Below are 15,557 nucleotides of genomic sequence, written 5' to 3'. Positions count from 1 at the left end.
TATATATATCCCATTTTCGTTATTCGTCCACCCTCCTCTCTCTCTTTCTCTCTCTTCAACATTGTTTCCACCGACCATCCCCTCCCTCTCTTCCTCCTCGTTCGACTCGAGCCGGAAAAGGCGCCGTAACATTTGTCGCGTGCCGTTTTATTGGCGCCTCTTCGCAACGATTCCCTTGTTCGCCCCCTCTTCTCCCCCCCGATTTTTCCGTGTTCTTGGCCTACAACTCGTGCAATTTTTCTTCTTCTTCTTCTTCTTGTTTTTTATTCTTCTACGTTTTTCTTACAGGAGAGAGTGCTGCTTTCGTCGTAATCCAACGTGGTTTGTAATTATGTATGTGGTTGTATTCGTATTTTAATTAGAGTTATAATAGAGATATTTAAATTGGGGAATCCATCGTTTTATTTATACGGAGAAAATTCAAGGATTTTTAGCATTATTGGCAAGGAACATATTTGGAATTCCCTTTCTCGCGTCTCCCCTTTTGTTCCACCTTCCTAAGCTAGTTTCAACCCTTCCAGTCCCAATGGATCCATTTGTCGCTGGAAAATTTATACGTCTTCGGCAAAGAATACTTGCACGCCAAAATTCAATTTCAGTAAACATGAAGTATAGGAGAGGATCAACTAGCTGTCTCTCACCACGAATCTAATATATCGCCACAACTACGTGATACGATGCGAGATAAATTATTAAAAAATCTGGAAAAATCGGATAGATACGAGTCGTACGTTCTGAAAAATATAAAATAATACTGCTTTCTACTTTTATAGTTAGTTTAATAATTATAATAATATTTTCGTCCTTGATTCCTATTGGAAAAATAATAATTAACTTCGATTCGAAGCTTGAAAATATTTTACACGCGATTCATCAGTTGGATAATTAAAAAATATCGATCACGAAGAAGTAAATGATTTCGTAAATGATTTAATAATTAATTAATAAAAATATATGTATATACATATAATAAGCATTATTTTTGTGCGAAACATTTTGAAAAAGTAGAGATAGGCACATCGTGTGATTCGTAATTTTTAAGTTTTCAACTGTGTTGTATTAACTGTGCTTCTGTTTACTCGTAAATTGGAACAAAAGATGACAAGAGAATTTTTATACCGATATTACTTAGTCTCCCTTTGTGAAACGCGACGTAGTTCCGGCTCGTTGGTCTTTTATACGAGATTTCTCTGTTTGCAGCAAGGCTGCGTGAATTATCTGGATCTTCTGATATTCTTTCTGAGATTTGAACCCTTTGTCGCGAAAATCGGACAAGGGAATTTTTTTTTGTTTCCGTTTTGGTATAATAAGCGTGAGACGTGATTGGTATCTGTTAAAAACGCGCGGGAAAAATTCTTTCAAAATCATTTTATCGTTCGATTTGATTAATAAGAAACAAGTTTGTTACTTTCATGCCATAAATATCAATCCACGATGAAAATAAACGATACAGTTTCAATTATTTTTAATCGTTCACTCATACTATAAATTTTCGATACGACAATTTTGTTTAAAGCGATTAGTCGATATTTTCCATTTTCATGCGTTAATAATACTTTAAATAATCCCTATTTATTTATTATTTATAAAATTTTCAAGTTTACAAATAATTATCTCGATAATGTCGAAAATCAACACGTCGAATTGTTAATATTAAAAAAATCGAAAAAATCCAAAGTGAATAAATGAATAAAAGTGTATCTCAAATTAATGCATTTTATTTCAACGTCTCAATAAAAAGATATAACGTTTAAAAAGCGCAATTAACGTTGAAATATCGTTTAAAAAAAAAAGATATGCATAAAAAGTAGGACGACTGGCAGATTTACACGGATCATTCTGAAAATGCGTACGTAATATGGTAATAGTGAAAAAAAAAAAAGAAAAAAAATATCGCTGACGCGTCGTCTATCGTCTATCCGACCACTACACGTGTTCCAAGCTTGGGCTAGGTCAATGAAGTGAGTGCGAGTGAGAGGGGAAAAACGTTAAAAATTTCGCCTCTATTTAGAACGGCGATATCTCATCGACGAGAAATGATATCGAGATGAGATAAAAAAAGAGAGTTTTAAAGAGAAAGCTTTCGTGTGGCGTCAAATTTGTGCGGGTGGAGAAAGGATGAACAGGAATAATAATCGTTCGATACACGTTGTGAAAGGGATGATTGATTAATTTCTATTAATTAATCGTTTGTTTAGAAGAATTTTTCAAAGAGATGAAAAAGAACGGCGATATTATATTTTAAGAAAAAAATTAATTCATCACTATTTAGAAATTTATTGTATAAATGTATTAATAATTTTCTGCTCCCATAAAAAATATTTTATAGAAATTAAAAAGGAATAATAATAACCGTTCGCTCTTCACGATTGAACGACCACTTTAATACGGCAAATGTCCACGGTAAATATACAACGGTTCAGAGATGAAAAACAAAAAAAAAAAAAAAAAGGAAGAAAAAGCAGGCGGATATCAATTGCCGTTCGCCTCTTTTTTACACGTGTCCCTTATCGAAATTCGATAGTTTCATAATTCACGAGATCGTGCAGCACACGGGGAAAACTTGGGAGGGGGAGGGAACAATTAGAAATTAAAAACGGATTTGCCATCGGGATCATTCGGTATTCAGCTCGTTTCACGCATCATTCCGTGATGGCTGCTTTGTGACTCAGCCAAATTAATCCGATTGTTCGTAAAATAAATTAATCGATTATCGACGTCCAACGACGATAAACTCTGCGCGAAATTCCCTGAAACACTTCCGATTCCTATTATATTTCCCATTATATTTTGCTTGCTATTATTCAAATTTCGGTAAATCTGAAAATCTCGTTAAAGATTTATTTAACTTATGATACACCGATGATGAAACCGACGATGAATTGTTCTGATGATCTTTTCGAATGTTTCTGGAATGAAAGTATTTTCTATTGTGTTTAAAATTGATTAAAAATTATGAGATTGTTTGTAATATGATACAATTACACTTATTTGAAATTTCATAACGTTTTATATTATATGAAATCAGGAAAAAATGATTGGAAACGAAAAGAGTTGAATAATTCTTTCGAGATCTCGAGCATCTGGTTCGCTATAACTTAGGAAGGGTGGCAAGATGGCGGTGCAGGTCAATCTAAGGGTTGGACCCAATGGAAGCGAACCGTGTGTCCACGAATTGCCCGTGCAACGTGTCATGGATTTACGACACGTCTATGAAGTGTACAGACACCAGATCCTAGTAATTCATGTGCCACCCAGAAACGTAGACCATCTGTTGCCCATAAAGTGATTCACCTTGTTACAATTTTAATTAATGTGCCCTTAGGAATATGCTTTCTCCGCAATAAATCCAATTAACTTAATTTTTCTATCTGTGTTTTGTCTAAAATTAAAGATTGAGAGATTAAAAAGTTTTATTTTTCTAAAAGATAAAGCAATCTTTTGGAAAGATATTTATTTTTTCTTTTTTTTTTTTTGTATGTACACAAAATTTTCTTGAAATTCAATTTTCAAATAATCATCTGAGAGAGAGAGAGAGAGAAAGAGATTAACAAATTAGATTAAAATAAAATTTTGATTTTCAAAAATCAAATTATTATTATTATCATATAGATAAGAGATAAAGTGAAAGAATAGAATTTGAATAATTTCTACGCGTTATTTTCCGACTAATATCATGCATTCATAAATCCATATTCCATATTCTGAATTCTTATTCAAACCATTGACATGTAAATTCTTCCTATTGTACCGATTTCCCATTTTCTCAGAATGAAAACGACAAGTATTGTAAATAAAATAAGAAAAATGTTCGTTTCTCGTTTCTCGAAAATTGTTAAAAATTGTTGGAGAAATAAAACTAGAGAAAAATAGATACATCTTCAAATTCCAATTACGATTACTTCGCGCGAGACTGCTTAAAATTAGAATTCGGGGTAACACTTAATTCGCGAAATTCGCTTTGGTAATTTCAAGGAATTGTCTCGTCCAATAATCTCTTAACCTCGTATTATACTCGATAGGGAAACGGAAAAGAAGCAATATAAAGTTCTAGATAAACCTAAGCTCATTCGAGAGGGTCATTAAATGGGCACGATAAAGGCTTTAAAACCTCCTCTATCTTCTTTCACCTTTTTCCCACTTTAAATCAAAAGCTCCGCTTAAAAGCAATCTTTTAAGTGTTTAATCCACGGTACACACAATTATTGAATGTCTCGCGGAAAGTATAATTTAATTTGTTGCTTGAGAAGAAGAAAAAAAGGAGGGGGGAGGAAAAAAAGATAGTAATTGTATTATTTAATTTAATATGCTTGGGATTGAAATTGGTATTTCTAATAATGATAAATTTTTAATTTTAGAATAAAGTTGTTCTTTAAAATTTAGAAAATTTATCTTTGCCAATCTATTTTATACTTTATACTTATTTCTTACCTTTTTTTTTTTTTCATACTCACTTCTTTTAATATTATTTTATTCTAAACTATTATTACTTTGATAATTTTTCTCAATATTAAGTACATTTTGTAAAACACATATTATAAATAATTCCAGGATTAAAGTAATTTAATTATGATCAATTTCATTCAGTTTAATACTTCTTGTACAGTACTCTCTCTCTCTCTTATAAAATAAATCTCAAAACTATTTAATCAAAACTACTTCTCAACAATTCTACTTCCAACACTTTTTACTTGAAATCCATCCAACCTCGATCGAGCCTCCCAATTGCATTATTAACAGCAAGTTCGTCCAAGTTTCAACCGTAATTCCAACCGCAAAATGATTTAACTTCGGTTCAAGGTTAAATTAATTTCAAGAAAAACACGGGAAAACGGATGATAACCGCGGCAATATTAATTTAAACTTTAGCACACTGCGGCACACGGATGAGCACGACTAATAAAAGTGTTCAGGAACCTTTTAATCCCTTAACGTAAACATCTTTCACGAGAAGAGTAATTCTCGTTTCGACGTGAAAGATTAAAAAGTGCGTTGCGGGTTAACCCGCAAGAAGGGTTGAACTTTTGTTTTAAATATTTAGAGAGGAAGAGAGGAATAATAAAAGTATATTACGTGTATGCAAATGAGGTTGATGAATTATTAATCAACATCGAGAGAAATAAAAAAAACTTGTACAAAGCACAGGTTTTAATCTCAATTTTTAAATGTACAGAGTGAGATTCTAATTTTTTTTAATTTCTTTTTTTCTTTTTTTTTGTTGTAAATGCTTGAAATTTGTTTCTTTAATTAAAATTAAATTATTGCTACTATTAAATTATTGCCATTGTTTCGAAGCTTTTTTAATCCGTGATTCATGGATCTTTGAGAAAATTTGAGACTATAATTTTAAAGTTTTTAACATTTCATTTTGAAAAAATGTAAAATCCTCTAATTGAATTTGAAATTTGAAAACTGTTAATGTGTTTTAAATAATATATTATAACATATATTTTACAGATTTAAATTTTTGAGTCTTAAGAATAAAATATGCCACTGTATTAATATTTCTTTTTTGCAAAAAGTTATAATTACTTAACAATGATAAATTATATTTTGTTTTTATAATTTAAGCTCTAGAATTATAATTAATCAGAAATTACAGTTTTGTGTTTTAAAGGTTTATAAACAATGTTATTGGAAACATTGAAGTGTGTCATAAAAGTATAATATTGCACACACATACACAGAAGAGAATGAATTGTTAATCGTTCAATGGATTGAAATAATATTGAAATGCCTAATAAAATGCGTGAAAATCTTATTTGAATGTTTAAAATTGCAAAAGGTAAAAAGTTATAATACATACGAATACGAATTATTCTTTTATAAAGTTTAAAAATTGAATAATAAAAGATGATATAAATGAAAATGCAAAATAATTAAATGAACAACAATGAAAATATTGCACGTAATTAATATGTCCGTTGAAAAAAAATCTTACGACACTTTTTTCTAAAATAAATGAATAAAACAAAATCGATCGGTTTAAATCAATTACTCATTAATTGGAATAAATTATTTTTACCATTATATTGTATTGTTCCTCCTTCTAAGAAACCAACCAACTTGCAGTTTTCGAAGCGCCAAATAAAACGAGTATATAATAATACGAGTTGATATTTAAAAAAAAAAAGAGAGAGAGAGAGAATGGATATAAAAATAATAAATATGCAAAATGTTTGGAGGAAATAATAATAAATTGTCGGCGAAAAACATTGTAAAATATTCATTGTGTACAAAAATCGGCGTGAATAAAGAGATCTTGGTGGAAAGATTTAAATTTCAATGAACCAGCCGAATTCCGCGCAGTGAATGATAGAGTATCGCGGTCGGTTCGAAAAATTTGCTGGCACACACGTAGCTGTTGAATAAAACAAGCCTTGTTTACCCGGTAAAAGTGCGCATTTATTGTTACCGGATAAACAATTAAAGCGTGTTAAGTACATAAACGGGATATAGCTGGATAAACGCGTATATAAAGCATATTTTTGCCGAGATAATGGAAATAATGAAAATCTATTTCTGTTATAAAGAGTGATTATAGTACCGCAAACGCTGGTAATTATATTATCGAATTAGAAAATATGTATTCTATCGTAAATAAAATTTTGATATTCCAACAATTGTTACTTTTTCAGAGAGAATTTTTTCGATTTTATGAAAATCAAAATATTATTTTTATTTAACATACGTTTATTCGTTTTATCGTTTCGATGTTTAATTTTGCAATGTTATTATAAACGTTCGAAAGAATTATTGATAATTTATATGACTGCAGGAAACATATATTTACCTTTACGAGATTTAATTTCTTCGTTTATTCATTAATAATTAGACTGCGAGCAATTTTCGTGCAAATATTTTTCACATACCATATGTTTCATTAATAACAAACACGTATATATATTTTTTTATCTTCTATATATATCTTCCTTCTTTTTCTCTCTTCTTTTTTCCAGCAAGAACACAGACACCCATGCGTTCGTGTTATTTTAAACGGTGAAAGGCCATGCGTGGTAGATAGTATTGATTCACGGTTGAAAGAAAATTGATCGTTTCTGGATTATAAAATGGCACGGTTAATGAAAGCAGGAACGTCGTGGAACTTGTCTGCTCCAACAGTCTGGAAACGGCAGCGTGGTAACCGTGTTACCGGCCGCAAAGTCATAAGGCTCGGGAGCTGTGAACATTGTTTCCTCGTCGACCACGTGGAGGGAATTCCATCCGGTTGAAACGCGTCCCAAGATCGTGGGACGACACCGGGAATATCTTCTGCGATGGAGCTCTGTTATAATGAGCACAGAGAGCTTGGAACGAATGACCTTCATTATGGACCTTTTAATTTCAGCAAATATTGGATAGACTGTCAAATTTTTATGCAAATATCTTTTTGGTGAGCATTTATTAGCTGTGTCGAGATATAAGCATAAGTGGAGAAATAGAGGATATGTGTTTTTGCAATAAAGAAAAAAATATAGACTTAAGAATAATAATTCTTTTCTTCTTTTTTTTTTTTTTGAAAGAGAATTTTTGTTTACTAATTATTGAGATTTTAATAAATCTCTTTGGGCTGTTTAATCTACAATTTGATAATTTTATATCATACGATTTCAATTGTTCTCTCTTTAATAAAATGAGTCCAGACTTTTTCACGTTTAAATTAAGGATACAAGAATCGAAAAAAATTCATTGAAGTTGCTCTATTTTCTGAATTGAAATACGTTCGAAAATTTAACGATTTAGCAAATGCCCGGCCCATTCGTTCCACCAATAATTGTCAAATATTAAATTTGATAAGTTCCAATAACGTCACAGAAATATATTTTCACGTTGCACACACTGTCTGTCAAAAATTCGCTTTGCAACTTATTTTCCTGATAGTTAATAATAATTTTATCGAATTTTTCACGAATTTATCTAATCTAAAATAATAACAATTCAAAATATTTAGAAATATTTCAAAGAATTGTGATTTCACTTTTAAATTTGTTACGAAATTCCAAACTTTTGGCGGATAGTATACGTGTTAGTATGCGTCAATATTTTTTTATTACGTCAATTCCGCTCGAATGATGGTTAAATGATCGTTTGAAAACAGAAATGGACATTTTTTTTTTTTTTTGTCAAAATGGATATGCATAGCGGAATTTCATTCACTTGGAAATTCAATTACTGTGTATCCACCCCCCCCCTTCTCTCCTCCTCCCCGCCCCCCTTGTTGCAAATTTGACGCGCAATTATTGTTATTGAAACTATTATTAAACGTACGTATCACGAGCTCATGCAAATCACTTCGTCACATGTTTGCCACATAATCAATGCCTCGTATTACACTGCAACCGGTTAATTCTCGGCGTATGTCGTTATTGTAACGTGTTATCTAACGAGACTTAACGAAGAATGAGCCTTCATTGGAGATGATGCCTTTTATTTCGTCGCAGACTTATTTTTATCAATTTTAAAACAGACCCGTCTTCGATGATCCAACTTTTGAAAAATATACGTGTGAAAATATAATACGTGTAAAAAAAGAGAAAAAAGAAAAAAATCAATGTTTCAAAAATTGATTGATTAGTTTTTATTAAAAGAGTATTTAAGAAAATCGTGTGACGTCATTTTATAACGCAGCTTAATGCATTCAATGTGTACACACGGTGTTTCGTAAAATTGAATTAAACCATAGTTTTGAAACAATAGAGTGACGCGTTAAACTTTAAATAAGAACGTGTTTCACAATATGTGATATAATAAACATCTAATCTAAAGAGAAGAAGATATTTTAATATAATTTTGCAACATGTTACGAAATTGGCCATGTGGTTATGAATACTTTAATACTCTTTCGAAGAAAAGAGAAATATATTGTTTAATATCGAAAAGAAATATACAATTGATATTTAATTAATCATCGAATCTTTTCATTCTCCAACGTATGATACTTTGTTACTTGATGGCCCAATTTTGTGAAACACCTTGTATACACCTGACTCGTGAGATATCCTTTCGGATTCCCTCAAACGTGTTCAAATTTTCATGAATATGTACACGTGGATCCATAAGGTGTTCTACCTTGCAACGAAGTATACGAGATTCCACGTTAAATTAACCGCAACTTAACCTTTGAATATGATTCGTTTTTACGAAAAAATAATTTTCGTAAAAATTTTATTTTTCATCATCATCGCAGTTACCACCATTCCATAAACTATTATAATACTTAAAGATGATCTTTTTACAGATAATTGTCCAAAAAAAGAAGAAGAAACAATGAGAAATTCTGTCACTGAATATTCCACCATTTGATCTCAATATTTCTTTATAATTTACAACAATTTTCATTCCAAAAAAATGAAGAAACAATGAGAAATTCTGTCACTGAATATTCCACCATTTGATCTCAATATTTCTTTATAATTTACAACAATTTTCACTCCAATAAAAAGAAATACAATAGAAGAAGAAACATTGGCCATAATTACGTATGAATATCATAATCAAGAAATCCAGAAAGGAATTCGATCGCACTTCACACTTCGAAAACTCGTCAATTTTTTCAAAAGCACCATCGCCCCCATTCGAATTCTCGATACGCCAACGAAAAAAGAGGGGGGGGGGGGGAGAAGGGAATAAAAATAAAAAACAAAGAAACAAACCGCGTAGCGAAACGAAATTTCGCGTCAAACTCTGTTCCTTTTTTTTCTTTTCTTTTTTTTTTTTCCTTTTTCACACCTGAAGCGAAGCGAAGCGAGCAGAGGAGGGCGGCTCGATACGAAATACCCCGTGAAATTTCGTGGCGCTTAAACCAATAAAAAGGATCCTCCATTCCCGAAGATCATATCCGAGGGGGATGCGAAATTTTTACGAGGACGCGAATTCCTCGATGAAATCCTTTTCGATATAGGGTACAAGCGATATTATCGGGGCCGTGTGTCCCATCCAGAGCATCGAAACCTCATCAGCAGTTCTCGACCAAGAGGGAGGAGAGTAAGAAAGCAGAGAGAGAGAATTTTTTTCGTTTCTCTCCCCGTTTTTTTTTTCTTCTTCTCTTCTCGTACGTAAGTAACGATGGAATCAAGTGTATTCGCAAGTAGAACGTTTTATATCACGATTTCAAAATTTTTATCTGCAAATAATGTTATTTAATTTTGTCTTTTCTTCATGAATAATCATTGAAAAAATTTTATCAAATTCATTCTTGCCTATTGTAATATTCTCAGAATTTGAAGAGATTCCTTCATCGATCGGTTAATCGTTCGATAGATATCGATTCGTGGAAAATCGTGGACAACACAGGAATCCGCGATAAACGAGAAGATATACGGGAAAAACTTACGAATCTCGTTTCATTCAATATAAATTTTCGAGGGCACGTTGAACTTGATCCCATCGCTGGCGAGAATTTTCTGAAAAATTCTCACTTTCCATAAATTTTGCGCCGTCAGGGAGGGAGGGAGGGAGGGCAATGGAGGGGCGGTTGGAGCAAGTGGAGGGGGTAAATTGGAAATGAGGAAAATAGTTACGACGCGGTGTTACTTTTTCTTCTTTTTTTTTTTTTTTTCCTCGAGAACGACGTTGTGAAAACGAGCGAGGAAAATTTTTGCTGGGAGGATAAGCGGTGAATATCGCGCGAAATGGCGGAGAAACATTTTTGATTTCCTTCGATCACGTTTTCCAGCCCTCCCCGAAGAATGAAATTTCGTTGCCATCGACGGGTTATTCGACGGAGGCGAACAACATTTACGAATAATTGAGAATCCTCTTGGAGAGAATCACGTCTCCTCCCCGAGGATTTGTCTGTCGGATTCGATTGGATCCTTGGACTCGATTCGAGAGTGCTCGCTAATGAATTGGTTTGACTTTGCCCGGTGATAAAACGCGATCTATCTCTTTTTTCCTTTTCTGTCGAGGAACGAGAGTTGGATATTTTTGAGTATGGCGGTTTATGGAGGTAATATTACAAGAATTTTATTGCGGATTGTTGGGACGACCATTATTACGGATCGATGTTCGAAAGGGATTCGAAAGGGTGTGCCCGTTGATGGAGAACTTTCGACTCCTTTTTCTGCATGAATTGAATTTGGAAATTTGTTCCATAGTTTGTTCTGTGAAAATAAATAAGATATTATTAATTGTACGTAAATAATATAACGATTGTTCGATGATTTATTTATAAGTGTAAGTAGTATTCACATTGTGCAAAGATTTCTTCGTTCGTGGATAATCATTTTTTTTTTATCAAATTGTCAAAAAATTTATTGCGCAAGAATTAGAAATTAAAAAATGTTAAATGATTTAAAAAAGTTGTAATAAAATATTGTGATAAAACGAGGATAAATTGATCGATGATCGATGTATCCCGTTTCGAAATATTCATATTCATATTAATATTGCTGTTAATATAATCAGTGGTAAAAAAAAAAAAATTGAATTTTGTAGAGAGAAGGTAATTAGTCGGAATCGAAATGCAGTTTGTTCGTGATTCGAGATTAATCGATGCCCGCCGATAATAAGAAAAACCGAATATTTCTTCGATCGAGCTTTTCACGAAAAAGAACTATAATTATAAATCGATTAATTATGCCAGTTTTCTTTTCGTTCTCGAATAAAAATCGTTATCGATAGATCGAAACAGTTGATAGAATGTCGTAATTGAAAAAGATAAAATTTTAATTTCAACAATTTTAATAACTTAAAATTTGTGTGATAATTTTTAAATTGCTTCGACAAAACGAATCGAAGGTGGTCAATCTGGTGCGTGTTTCTAAAAAAACAATTTTTCCAATAGGAAAAAGTCTCGACACTCGATTCGATAATATTTTGTCAAAGAATCAGTTTTCCATTTAACCCGCTCGAAAGGATCGACTTTCTCACGATCGTCACGGAATAATATCTACAATTACGAATGTTATGCTTCAGTTGTATTGCCTCTCTTCTTCGTATATTTCTTGATCTAATATCACGAAAGGATAGCCTCCGTGTATTTATCACGATTATATTGGATTCCAATTACTGGGATGCTGGTTTTTTAGTAAAAAAAAGTCGCAATAAATATTACAAATAAATTCGCGTTGAAATTGGTAAAAACGATAAAAATGGCACGTTTTGTGCTTGCACGTTGTTTGGAATCTCTGGAGGTGGTAAATTTATGAGATGGCGAAAATGGTTCTGTTTTGCCAGGACAAGAAAAAAATATTTCGTAAAAATAAAATGATATTACTTTTTATCTCAATTTTCGCATACACTACAATATTCACTATTGTTTGCTTTAAGGAAATATAGATCGAGATATTGAAATAAATTGATATTTTATTCGAAGCACGTTATACGAAATATAATTTTTTGAAACAAGCATCGCTTGTTATTTCTCTGGATATCCTTTTAAACTTTTAACTTCACCAATTCATTTCTAGATAATTCCACACATATTCCATAATATTTAGGTCAAGCTCGCGTGCGACAACGCGTTTAAAATAATTGCGGTCCAGATAAAACGACGAGTAAACACCGTGAAACGGGGATTACATTTATAAAAATTTCTAAGGGAAAACTCATCGAAAGAAAGAGATCCTTTTAATAATTTATACCGACAAATTAACGCATAAATAATCTAAAATCAAACAGCCAATCCAATATCACAATCTTTTGTTTGGAACAATCAAAAAACAATCATTTCCTCAACAGAATCTGCATATTTTACAAGTCTTTTTTCTTTTTTCTTTTTTTTTTTTTTCAGATCGATTTAACGAAATTTTGGAAGCATTCAAGCCTAGGAAAAGTCTCGAAGCTCGCACGACTCGAATTTTCGATTCGACTTGAGCCAATCACGGCTGACAATCGGCCGATTAATTAATCAGGCTATTTAAATGCGTGCACTTGGACAAGCGTGGGTGGTGTACTTGTTGCATATCATTGTTCGTCGGCCGGCCATTGTTCCACGATTCGAAAATATTGATTTTCGACACGCACGGAAGCGCATCTCATTATCCCAAAAACCAATGATATATCTGGAGAAACAATTGGATGGCTAACGACCGACCGTGTGCACAATAAATCCAATTTTACGAAACGAAAATATAAAAAGGTTAATCAGCTTGATTGATCCTTCTCCTTCCTTCTTTTAGAAATGATATTAAATTTAATTATTATGGTGTTATTGTTTTAGATGCTTCTCTTTGACGATCATTTTCTTGGAGATTAGAAAAGGAAAATTCCTTTCTCCTCTGTGGTTTGTATCATTTCTTCGATACCAAGAATTTAAATGGAATACAATTTGGTAATGGAATTGGAATGGAATGAAAATGGGATTGGAAATTCGAATTTTCTTCCTTTTTTTTTTTTTGAAAGGGGATACAAAGTGGAATTGATCTGAAGATGATTTGAACATTTTTGTAAATGTTATTTTCTTTCTTGATGAGAAGAGCAATACTGATAACGATGATAGTGTTGCTTTGTTATTAGTAATTTTCCTAACAAAGTGTTTACGTAAAACGTTTATTCAATGCTCGATAAATTTCAACCCCCAAATTGGAGCATGCGGCAAATATTATTTGGTGGCATATTTAACCATTAAATTATAACAAATGTTACGCGTTTGTGAAACGTGCAATAATCTAAATATACTTTCCATATATTTTCCAAGCAATTTCGATCGGTGATTCTTCTCGTAATAAGGCAAACTTTATATTCATATTTCGGGTAAAATTTAATAGCGAAGTGTTTCAATGTAATCGTGATCGAGTTGAATAAATAAAAGAGAAATCTTCCAATGAAATTTTTCATAAAAAAAAAATTTTTCAACCACTTTCAATTTAAGAGAAGATTGGAAATACTTTAAAAAAAAAAGAAAAAAGTTATCATCCAGCGAGTTGAAGAAATTGAAAAGGGATTATTAAAGAAAATAATTTACGATATCGTACAACAATTAAATTTTTTAAATCTTCTCGCTCGAGCATCGAGAAGAAAGATTTCAATGGAGAATTTCGTTTGGATTCGACGACAATAGATGAGAATTGATCCCGCGGATGTCGCTTTCAACCCTCTTCTTCAAGATAAATACGCGTAAAGAAGGGTCGTTAATTAAGATAAACCTTTATTTATAGGTACGATTACCCTCGTTTCTGTTCAGAAGAAGAAGGCCGAAGCGGTTGTTGAACAAGGGATACTTATTTTAACGCGAACTGAACTTTGCAGGTAAGTTAATCGCATAGTTCATTCGCTTCATCTTTGGAAGGATAATTTTTTTTTTTTTTTTTTTTTTACATCTTTAGCACTTGGCCTAGTGATCGTAGTTTTATTTAGAAAAGTAGAACAGGTTATTCAAAGTCTCTCTCTTTTTTTCTCTCTCTCTTTCACTTTCACGTATCTTTCAACGCAACGTTCAACGATATATTTTGCAGTGTTCGATTTGAGCAGATAATTAAAATAAAGCGAGGCGAAGAATTGTTGTCGATAATTTATTTGAAAAGATCATAGATCTTTTCCAAAATTATTAATAATTACAAATATGTAAAATAAAAATATTATTGTTACAAAACTTGGATAATAAAAATTCCAGAATGTAGATTGAACGATAATATGATTTCATTATTAAAAAAATTAAAGGATTTTATAGCCGAGCATTCGGGGGAAAAATAATCGATTGTGATGTATCGACAATCGATAATAATTCAACGAAGTGAAAGAAAGAGTTTAAATCATCGACAGCTTAGCCGGGGCAAGGAAAAGGTAAAAATAAGGTCACGATACAGAGCACACGATTTTAACATTGTACAACGATTGAAAGGTGTGTGTGTGTGTTCGTACAAAGTTAATACAAACTATCCAAAGGTGGATCGGGGCGCGTAAAGGTCCCAGTTGTTAAAATTGAATCCATAAATCTGATGGCGACCTTATTACGGACCGGGGGAATAATTCAAAATTCTAATTTCTTTGAGTTGTAACTCTATCATTCCCGACACCGTGATGCCACCACCAATGAAAATAATTTTCGTTGCTCCCCTATTCGTGAAACTCTGGATAGAAAAGTTTTCCTAAGAGTGGTTGGATATTGAATTATTTTTTTTAAATCTATCGTGAAAATTTAAATTATTCCACGTTAATTTTTAATTTTTTAATAAATATAATGTAATGTTATATTTTGTATTGTCTTACGCTATATAAGTGTTTTAAGTTGGTCCTTGCTAATTTCTTAAAATATAAACATTATTTTAAAGAAACATTAAAGCAAAAACAAATTCTTTAATTGGCGTAAAAATATAAGAAAAAGGGAACGAGTTTAATTATTTTAAATAACAATAGGGAATATGTAATAGATTTGGTTGCAAATCAAATAATCGAAAAGAGGAATATATAATTAGACAAAATAAAAATCTCGAATATCATTTTCTTTTTTAAATATCTGAATAATTTATCTTTCGAATAAATTCGAATAATATATAAGAAAAGATAATACAAGTTAAATAATAACTATCTCGATAATTCTGGTCAAAGGTATAACAGAAAGGAAAAAAAAAAAAAAAAATTGAAACAGAGTCGTTAAATAGTAACAGAGGAAGAAC

General features: G+C 31.9%; 1 long non-coding RNA gene across 2 annotated transcripts in view; it reads left to right on the top strand.

Annotated features, from left to right (window-relative positions):
- The window catches only part of LOC105736597 (uncharacterized), a 252,618-nt gene extending 238,045 nt beyond the window's left edge, over nt 1-14,573 (top strand). The window contains exons 6-9 of one of the 2 annotated variants that reach the window (XR_015294244.1): nt 12,734-13,081; nt 13,163-13,225; nt 14,100-14,190; nt 14,397-14,499. This is a non-coding gene — a long non-coding RNA (uncharacterized LOC105736597). Of the gene's footprint in view, nt 1-12,733; nt 13,082-13,162; nt 13,226-14,099 lie in introns of both variants that reach the window. The other variant, XR_015294243.1, reaches the window with a different exon arrangement.
- Nucleotides 14,574-15,557: the final 984 nt, after the last annotated feature.

Source organism: Apis florea, unplaced genomic scaffold, assembly GCF_048593485.1.
Source record: "Apis florea isolate Af1SG1 unplaced genomic scaffold, ASM4859348v1 contig_3696_pilon, whole genome shotgun sequence".
NCBI classification, from domain to species: domain Eukaryota; kingdom Metazoa; phylum Arthropoda; class Insecta; order Hymenoptera; family Apidae; genus Apis; species Apis florea.
The sequence above is the reverse complement of the archived record's forward strand: the minus strand, read 5'-3'. Positions and strand labels throughout refer to the sequence as shown.